The sequence below is a fragment of the Epinephelus lanceolatus genome, chromosome 17, assembly GCF_041903045.1.
Source record: "Epinephelus lanceolatus isolate andai-2023 chromosome 17, ASM4190304v1, whole genome shotgun sequence".
In the NCBI taxonomy this organism is placed as follows: Eukaryota; Metazoa; Chordata; class Actinopteri; order Perciformes; family Serranidae; genus Epinephelus; species Epinephelus lanceolatus.
The window spans coordinates 41,647,344-41,656,485 of NC_135750.1; the positions used below are offsets into that span (position 1 = coordinate 41,647,344).

The 9,142-nt window shown below is 39.7% G+C and overlaps 1 protein-coding gene across 1 annotated transcript in view; it reads right to left on the reverse strand.

Moving 5' to 3' along the window:
• The window catches only part of pitx3 (paired-like homeodomain 3), a 29,136-nt gene extending 21,686 nt beyond the window's left edge, over positions 1-7,450 (reverse strand). The window contains exon 1 of the mRNA XM_033613723.2: positions 7,231-7,450. The gene's annotated coding sequence lies outside the window, so the exon portion shown is untranslated. The remainder of the gene's footprint in view (positions 1-7,230) is intronic.
• Positions 7,451-9,142: the final 1,692 nt, after the last annotated feature.

Here is a 9,142-nt window from a genome sequence, read left to right on the forward strand (position 1 = left end):
AATCAAAGATGTCAAAACACTTTATCAAATGTTTGAAACAATTATCCACAGAGGAATAAAAAGGACGAAGGAGGTGTTAAGTGAAGCCTCAGCCCACCTAAACTCAGTGTGGTGTTACTGTTTACCCTCCTTTTGTATTTTCCAGGACACTGGTGAGTAGCACCTAAAGTTTACAGGTGTAGTGGAAAGTCTTAAAGCTGTCGCATACTACAATGACTCCGTGTCATCGAAGATTTAAAAAGGCAATAAACCTCATCTCTGAAAATCAAACACGGATTTTGAGCCGAGGTTTAACCATCTTTGCTGACTGTTAGGCTGTTGTCAGTCTCTCTGTGTGTAGTTACCATTGTGGATATGAGCTTTAGAAGCAGCAACTTTTCTGGGGAAGGTGTACTCCCCCTCACCTCTCTTCGCCACCAGAGGATAAGCTCCCCCTCTGTGTTTCCCTGCCATCTGTTTGCCACCATGCCAGTCCTTTGTGTGCCAGTCATGTGACTTCTGCTGGGGTTAAATCTGAAGCAGGGGAGGCAGAGTACAGAGCATGGTATGCGCCCCCCCCCCCCCCCCCCCCCCCCCCCCCCCCCCCAAACAACAACAGATTGTATGACTTGGCTGAACTCTTGAACCAGACTCACTGTCACCACTTGAAGTTGTTGAAATGACATTATTTCCCTCTGTGCTCTTTGATCATCAGTATACACTTTGTATCTGCCACTCTCCTTTTAGAGCACAGTCATCCTTTTCAAAGTCCTAAAACATGCGGCGTATTGTTTGATTTATTTAAAATTCTCTCGCTGTGTTATATATTGTCTGTTGTATTTTAATCTGATTTACTTCTGGCTGTCTTAATGCAAATGTAAGCTTTCATTCAAGGTGTCAGAGTCACCGTCCCCACTATGTATTATTTGTAAAACTGTAGAATGAAAAATCCTCTTCAGGTCATTAAAACATCCAAACACAATAGTGACATGACCTCTGTGTTCAGCAGGCACCAAGGACACATAAGGATCCTAAAACTCAACACAAGTCAATGTTATAAAAAAATGATTAAAAACCCATTGTTGAACTGTAGCTTTCGTAAACAGATGTGAAAAGTAAACTCAGACCAAAAGCACAACTTGCAGGAAAGGCAGTAGGTCTCTTTCTCAGGATGAGTGGCATAGGGGTTTGCCAAATAACAGTGGAAAACTACAAGCTTCGGAATTTGGGCAGGATTTTGTTGGAAGAGTTTGATTTGTTCCTTAGTTGCACCTCAACAGACGTGACATATAAATATCGACTCAGAGTGTTGGAGGTCATGCCAGGCCACAAATGTGAATCATTATCATATATTTTGGTCCTGGCCACTTACTGGTAGAATATTTATCAGATTTTTTACAATGGAAAAATGGACATATTCCCTCAGAATACAATAAGATAAATTCACCAATATATGGTCATGGTGGACTAATTTTATCAAACCCCAAAGACAAGGCTTTACATGAGACACCAGTACATAATTTGAATACCACCATTCGATCCACCTGTAAACCCCAATGCACTCAACTTAAAATTTTCTGGAAACAGCTTGCACTCAAAACTTTAAGTTTAGCACAATACAGTAACATGAAAGTGTTGAGTACACCAGACACAAAATAAATGTGTCACATGACCCTTGTCTGACTGGAATTTTACATCAGTTCAACATAAAAACACAAGTTTTTGTGATTGTTGTTGTTGTTTGAGCATTTAATTCTATGTCATATGAAAATAAAAATATTGATTACACATTTTTGTAACATTTTTCTAATTTCATTTTTAAAAATATATTGTCTCACATTTAAACACAGTTTTCTTGTAACTGTAACCCATTAGAACCATTGTGAAATACATAAACATTAATCACTGTGTTAAGGGTAACGTGAGCGATATACAACACATTTAAACACAGTTTTCTTTGGCTTATGACCTTAAACACATTGTCTCATGGCATCCTGGGAAACCTATTAGGCAAAATCAGCTTTATACATTTTAGTCAAATTAACTCAAAACCCAAAAATCGTTGACTTAACATAAAAAATGATATCAAGCTCACAAGGGATGAATTTTTGTGTCAAGTGAACATAAAGTTTTTTATGTCATTTTGACAATCTGGAGCATTGTGTAGTCTTTACAGTACAGTATACACAGTTTTGTTTGGTACCAGCAATGTGAAATATGGCCATGGGGGAAGGAACTTAATACATTTCAATTCAGAAATTTCAGTATCCTTTTCTGTTTGTAAAGTGTAAAGTAAAAGTGTAATTTTTTCACATTCCCACTCTTAATTCATTTAATTAATAAATTCATTTATTGTCTCCCTCTTTGGGACTTTTCCTCTTGTTCATTGCTCATCACTTGTTCATCATTTTTGGATTTCAAAAGCATACCATGAAAATGTGTCCTGCATTTGTGCCCCACTGTCTGGCAGGTTCCCTCGTATCGCAGCTACGCCTGGATTGTGTGTCATGGTTGTGCTGCTGCCGTGGTCCTGCCTGATGCCTCCTATTGCTGCTGTTATTTCATACTTCTACTGTTATTATACACATATAATCATTATTGTCACATATATATACTATTTAATATTAATATACACTTACAACATATGCTACCACAATTACTGTTATTATTACTATAATATTATTACTAAAATTAATGTATTGTAGCTGTTGTCATTACTGTCTGACCTGCATCTCTCTCTGTCTCAGTTTCTCTCTCTGTCTCGCCGTCTGATTATGTATCATTTTGTCCTATGAATTACTGCAAATTTATTATGTTGATCTGTTCTGTACAACAACTATTGCATGTCTGTCCGTCCTGGAAGAGGGATCCCTCCTCAGTTGCTCTTCCTGAGGTTTCTACCATTTTTTTCCCCCGTTAAAGGGGTTTTTTGGAGGAGTTTCTCCTTAGCTGCTGTGAGGGTCCAAAGGACAGAGGGATGTCATATGCTGTGAAGCCCTGTGAGGTAAATTGTTATTTGTGATATTGGGCACTATAAATAAAATGGAATTGAACTGAATTGAATTGAATTGAATTGAATTGAACTGAGTTGAATTGAATTGAAATGAATTTAATTAAAGTTCTTTTGTTGGCTTTGCTGTCAGTACTTTGTTGTGTGGTTGAACAAGAACGATTGATTCTTGTTCAATCTCCACTGATTTGTCTCATTTGTGTGATTTGACATATTAGCAAGCCTCCTCTGATAGAGCTGTAGCTCAATGTTACAGGCAAATTACTGATCTGACAAACACAGCCAACCTTCATGCAATCATCTTTGCAGAAGGATTCTGTTAACTTATTTTAAGAAAGGTCAAAGTGTTTTATGTCCCTTTGAACAAGCTAAAGCTGAGCTTTCTCTTTGTTGAATATAACTCAGCACAAATGTACAGCAAAAAGCAATGAGAGATGAAGTCAACACACAAGCAGCTTACATGTTATTACCTCTTTCAAATTAAAAGGAGACCATAATTTTTGTTTGAAACAGCATTACCTTAGCTGTATGTATGTGTTGAGACATCTCTCTGGGTTTTTTTTACACTCCACAGGACAGGTCCTAGTTGCTGTTGGAACACTTCAGTCAGCGTACTGGCCTGACAGAGCAACAGCTGTCCATTTGTGAGGGCAGAGTCCAGGTCTACTAGCGGCAAGGTCCAGTATTTTGGTCAGAATTATAAATGTGAGCCAGTCCTGAGAGCTAAATCTGCAATGACAGTGATGAATGGACAGACGGCCTGGTGTCAGTGTGGTGCTGAGAGGCTGGCCGGCTTGGCAGTGAAGGGTGTGCAGGTGATGCAAGCCAGTCATTTTGTCCAGAACAAGGTGTCAGTACCCTCCACCTCCACCCCCTCCCTGTTCCCCACCCTGCCACACACACAGGCACACACACACACACACACACACACACATCAGGGGCGCCACATGATTATATTTCCAAAATCAAGAGCCCCTCTCCCCCTCCCTGTGAGCTCAATATGGCCAACAAGCTATCACTGAGCTAACAAGCAGGCTGAGGTGCTCAGTAGCTGACAGTCAGATGGATCACTGAGCCACTCCAAAGCAGAAATGGTAGCTGTGTATTCGTTGCTTTCCCTCTGTGGTTACACATCCTAGTGTGAGCTAACTCCTGAGTGAACTTCATGAACATCAAAAATGGACCTGAGCTGATTTGATTAGGCTTTTACCCTCCTCTTCATCTAGTTTACCACAGGGCCTGGGCTATTTCCTGGAGCACTTGGGGCACTGAAGCAGTCACTTCTGCCTTCACATCCACCCAACACGCTGTATCATGCTTATTTACTGAAATAAAACACTACTGGAATGGCACTGTAAGTTTCCTCTTAATGCTGAGAGCCTCCTTTTAGAAATGGACGCAAATCAACTGCAAGATGAGTCTCTGGTCTTCATATGCAGCTGTTCAGTAACACCGATTTCATTAAAATATATATCTGCTGATAATAGTAATAATGATTATAAAATAATAATGATAATAATAATAATAATAATAATAATAATAATAATGGAGGAAAAATCCTCTCATTTTTCGGGAGATTGCCGGGTCCATCTGGCGGTGCGCGCGGAAGTCTCTTGCATTTCCACGGACTGCAGACATTAGCCCGGGAATTATTCATAAACGCGTCGAGAATTAATTCCCGGGATTAAGAGTTGATTAAGATGTGTGTCACTTTGCTGCCTGAGAACTTATTAAGGGCCTCCTCGAAGAGACGGCAGATGGAATTTCAGTCCAATGTTTGTAGATGTTAATTTTTGCCCTCCTATAACAGCCATTTGCATATGATTGAGGGAGTGAGGAGCAGGCAGTCCTGCAGCAGAATCACTCCTCCGTGCATAGATGGACGGGAAATAATTGGCTGTGCTAGCTAATACAAGTCCATAACAGTGATTAACACAGAGCCTTTCTATATCAACAATTTATTACGGTAGAGCAAGAAATGTATTTCACTGATTTTGACTGTCTATAAGAGGATAACAACCTATGTTATGCAGGATGTATGGAGAAGAATTAAATGAGTCCAAGGTATAAGTATAAATGATATGATGAATATCGTTAAAGTTTCGGCGATAGCCTATTATGAGCATGTTAATTTAGATTTAGAATAAGTTTTTCTTTCACAGTTAATGGTTTTAAAAGAGAAATATAAGGCCTAGAAATTAAATACAAGTCCACCGCTTTGAATTTATGTAAATGCATATTTTTTATCTTCACATTTTGTGTGTTTTAGCAATTTGAAATGCCTTGTTATTCTGTGATTTAATTCCATGATCCAGATGCACTGTGATGTAACTTGCTGGCCTCTCAGCGCAGCGGGCAGTGGTTTTCAGAAGCGCCTGTGTTGCACACGGTTGGTGATAACCACTTAAAGAAATATTTACATTCTAGCCTGAGGCCGAACGTAAATTTCGATTAAACAAATCTTATTTTCATATGTCCTGACCTGGGAACAGATGCAAAAGAGGCTACTAACTGAAGGCCTGGTGGAGGAAATCTAAGCCGGTGATTCTTGCCTTTGATTTTTTTTTTTTTTTTAACAGCGCGAGCTTTAAAACTAACGGAAATTGTTAAGCACAAGGAACTGTATCCTAAACCTTAAAATACGCATCAGGCCTTTTTATATTGAAGAATATAAAATATCATTTCTGGGTTACAACTCGTGCACTGAGGGCTCCGCTTTTTATTTAACAATTTCTAAAATGACAGAATTTTTATTTGGGCCATTTATTTTGGACGAGTAATGCAGAATGGGTTCCATATTTCACCTTCGGTTAGCCACGGTCCAACAACGGGCCGTGAACAATAAGAAACTATTTTTAAAATCAATATTAATCGAAATATACATAGGCCTATTTTTAAAATATACATCCGCTGAGGAAAACCGTAAGATGCTGCTAAAAGATCCAGAAAAAGCTAGAAAGTAGACCTTAATTTTATTTCATTTTATACTACTACTACTACTACTACTAGCTACTACTACTACTACTAATAATTTTAATAATAATAATAATAATAATAATAATAATAGCTATTATTGTTGTTGTTAGGCTATTTTGCTGTTGTTGCTGTAGTTGTTGTTTTTGCTGCCGTTATTATTGTTGTTATTGTTGTCGTCATACTGCTGTTTCCAATGTCAAAGTCACTCATAAATATTAAAATGTTCAAAAAAATGACATGACCTGTTCGTAATCTTTGAAATAGGGATGCAAATATTACAAGCATAAGATAGAAGTTGGGGAAGTGTGTTTGTTGCGCGCGCTCACGTGCGTGCGTGCGTGCGTGTGTGTGTGTGTGTGGCAGGGGGTTCACAGCTTTGTTTTTCTGTCCGCGGTCTCCTGTGGCCCCAGCAAACACCTGCCACCTATCAATTTCCTCCACATCTCCAAATATTTTTGACCTCCCAAATATTTTCACAACGTCCGCCTCTGCGGAGTCTTAGAATTTTGGAGAAAATATGCCAAGCTATAAACATGATAGCCTAATTCAGTAGGCTTTTGTTGGATTGGTCGCTCTGCTTCACACGGTTCTTGCCATTTTTCCTCACACACAGACGGACGGAGAATTTGGCGCTGTACGAATACTTTGTAACTGTTGTCACCGAAACGCCATCACTGTAGCCTAATGTTAATATTAATGTTAATATTGACATTAATGTAACGTTAAATTAATGTAACGTTAAAACGTTAAAATTCAGCAAGGCCCAAATTACATGGAGCCTTTCCACAGAGCCTCTTTTGCTGTTTGAATTAAACGTTTTCTTTTGATATATTTTTTAAATCACGGTGATCATTTTTGTCTAAATGGAAGATGCGATACACACTTTCAAATATGTCACAGTGCCTAAAGTGATGCCTCTCATCAACAACAACAATGTGGTCCGTGGACGCACACCTTAAAGTAAATTCTGCTGTTCAGAATTTCCTTTTCTAGCCTATTTGTTTCAAGCCAAATCCACAACCCTTAAAAGCTTATTCTTGGTACTTCAACTTGTACACGAAGAACTAAGCGTTTCTGGTATGGAAAGCTCCAAGCTGTAGCCCTATCTTAAAAGAGTTAATGAAGCCCCTGCTCTACATCTCGGCTAGATTTTGTCAACTTTTACGCACTAATTTTAAAAAGCGCTTGGTGAATTCCAGGCACTAAGACAAAAAGTGACGTTAGAAAGAGATAGAGGAGTGAGAAGTGCGGTTACTTGCACTTACATCGAATCCCGGTCTGGTTAAATTAATCCGTGGAAAACGCAAAGAGCTTTGCTACAGGCTGATGGGTGTCCTGGACTCAGGTTTGCTGGTGACATGGACAAAAAGTTCCCCGCAGCGTCCAAAAGTCAGAAAAGGCGTCGGTCAGTTTCCTACTTGTTCTTGTTCTTCCCTCTGTGCTGTCAGACATGAAGGCTGTGGAGTAGTGAGGCTTGATCCCAGCACAGAGTATAGGGGGGGTGGGGAGGGGTTTACTTCATGCTAAATATTGTGCGTGACAGGTCCAGTGTAGAAGAGACGGCCCCTACCCTCTCTCTCTTTCGCTCTCCCCCTTTCGTTGCACGCACATGGGGCACATGCGTACGCATAGACACACACACTAAGTGCAAACACACACTCCTCCACCTCCCTCTCCTGTTGGCTCTCTGTCTACAAACAAACCTCTCCTCTCTCTATCTCTTTCTCCCTGCAGCCTCCACAGGGCAGTTGTTTATTTACCTGCACTGTTGTAAGTTGGAATAGCAAAGGGCTGGGGACTTGACATATGGTAGCTTTTAGGTCCAAATTTCATTGTTTTGTATTTCATTATTTATTTCACAGTGATTTTCGAGCTAAATCTAAGCAACAGTTTATTTAATATAAAATAAAAAACACCTGAGAAGTAAGAAACAAAGTTCCCTGTACACTGTAAACCCCAATCAATTCATGACACAACATTTTAATGTACAAAAACTCATCCTTTGTGGGCAAGTCAAAAAATTTTAAGAGTTAATTTGACTAAAATGTATAAAGCGGATTTAACCTCAATAGTTTAAGACCAATAAACAGCACTATCATTGTGCACTTGACATATTGTGGCGTACTGGGGCTAAATGGGTGGTGTTTCCCAACATGCCATGAGACAATGTGTTCAAGGCCATAAGCCAAAGAAAACTATGTTTAAATGTGTTGTAAATCACTCACGTTACCCATTACACAGTGATTAATGTTTATGTATTTCACAGTGGTTAATGTGGTAAAAGATAATGAGTTAAGTCGTATACAACGTTAGTGACCTCCTGCCTGTGTGGATAAAGCTGTGCAGATATGAAATAAAAGAGACTTCCTGGCTCAAAAACCTAAGCTTGCCACAATGAATTTTCATAGTTCAGTGGAACTTAAAGTAGGTGTTTTTATGTTCATATGACATACAATTATATGCTCAAACAACAAAATATTTATATTAAACTGGCATAAAATTCCTGTCAGACAAGGGCAATAGGACAAATTTATTTTGTGTCTGGTGAACTCAAAATTTTTATGTTACTGTACACAGCAAAAAGTCCAGTGTTGAATTAACTCCCACAGAGTTGATTTCAACACCTTTTTCACACTTTGACTCTCCAGAGTCAAATCAACACTTCCGAAATAGTCAAACTGTTAACACTATGCCAGCCATGGACAGGGGTGGACTGGCCATCTGGAGGTTCTGGAGAATCACAGAATGGCCGGTACTCCAGGACGGCCGGCGGCCGCCACACAGTCATCACCGTTTTTTTTTTTTGTTTTGTTTTGTTTTATTCTCCCTGATAATCTACTGTTCCACGTCCAGTCCGCTAGGTGGCAGCCTTTAAATTGGATGCTAGCCGGCCCATAGATATCTATGAGCCGGCCGGCCGGCAATCAAATTGAAGAAGAAGGAAGCGAATACCGTATGCACACCGGTTGTTGTGGGCTGGGCCGAGTCAAAGTCCAGGGCTGTTTTTCAGTCCCAGTCCGCCCTTGGCCATGGACATCCTTAGACCTGGGCATTCCCGGCTATAGCCCCAGATCTTTTAAGCCTCCTTTTTTTGTTGTTGTTGTTTTTTTTTTTTTACTAATAAAGCACCTCGTTTCGAACTTAAAGTCCAGGGCACGGCACGGGAGCACAACAGAC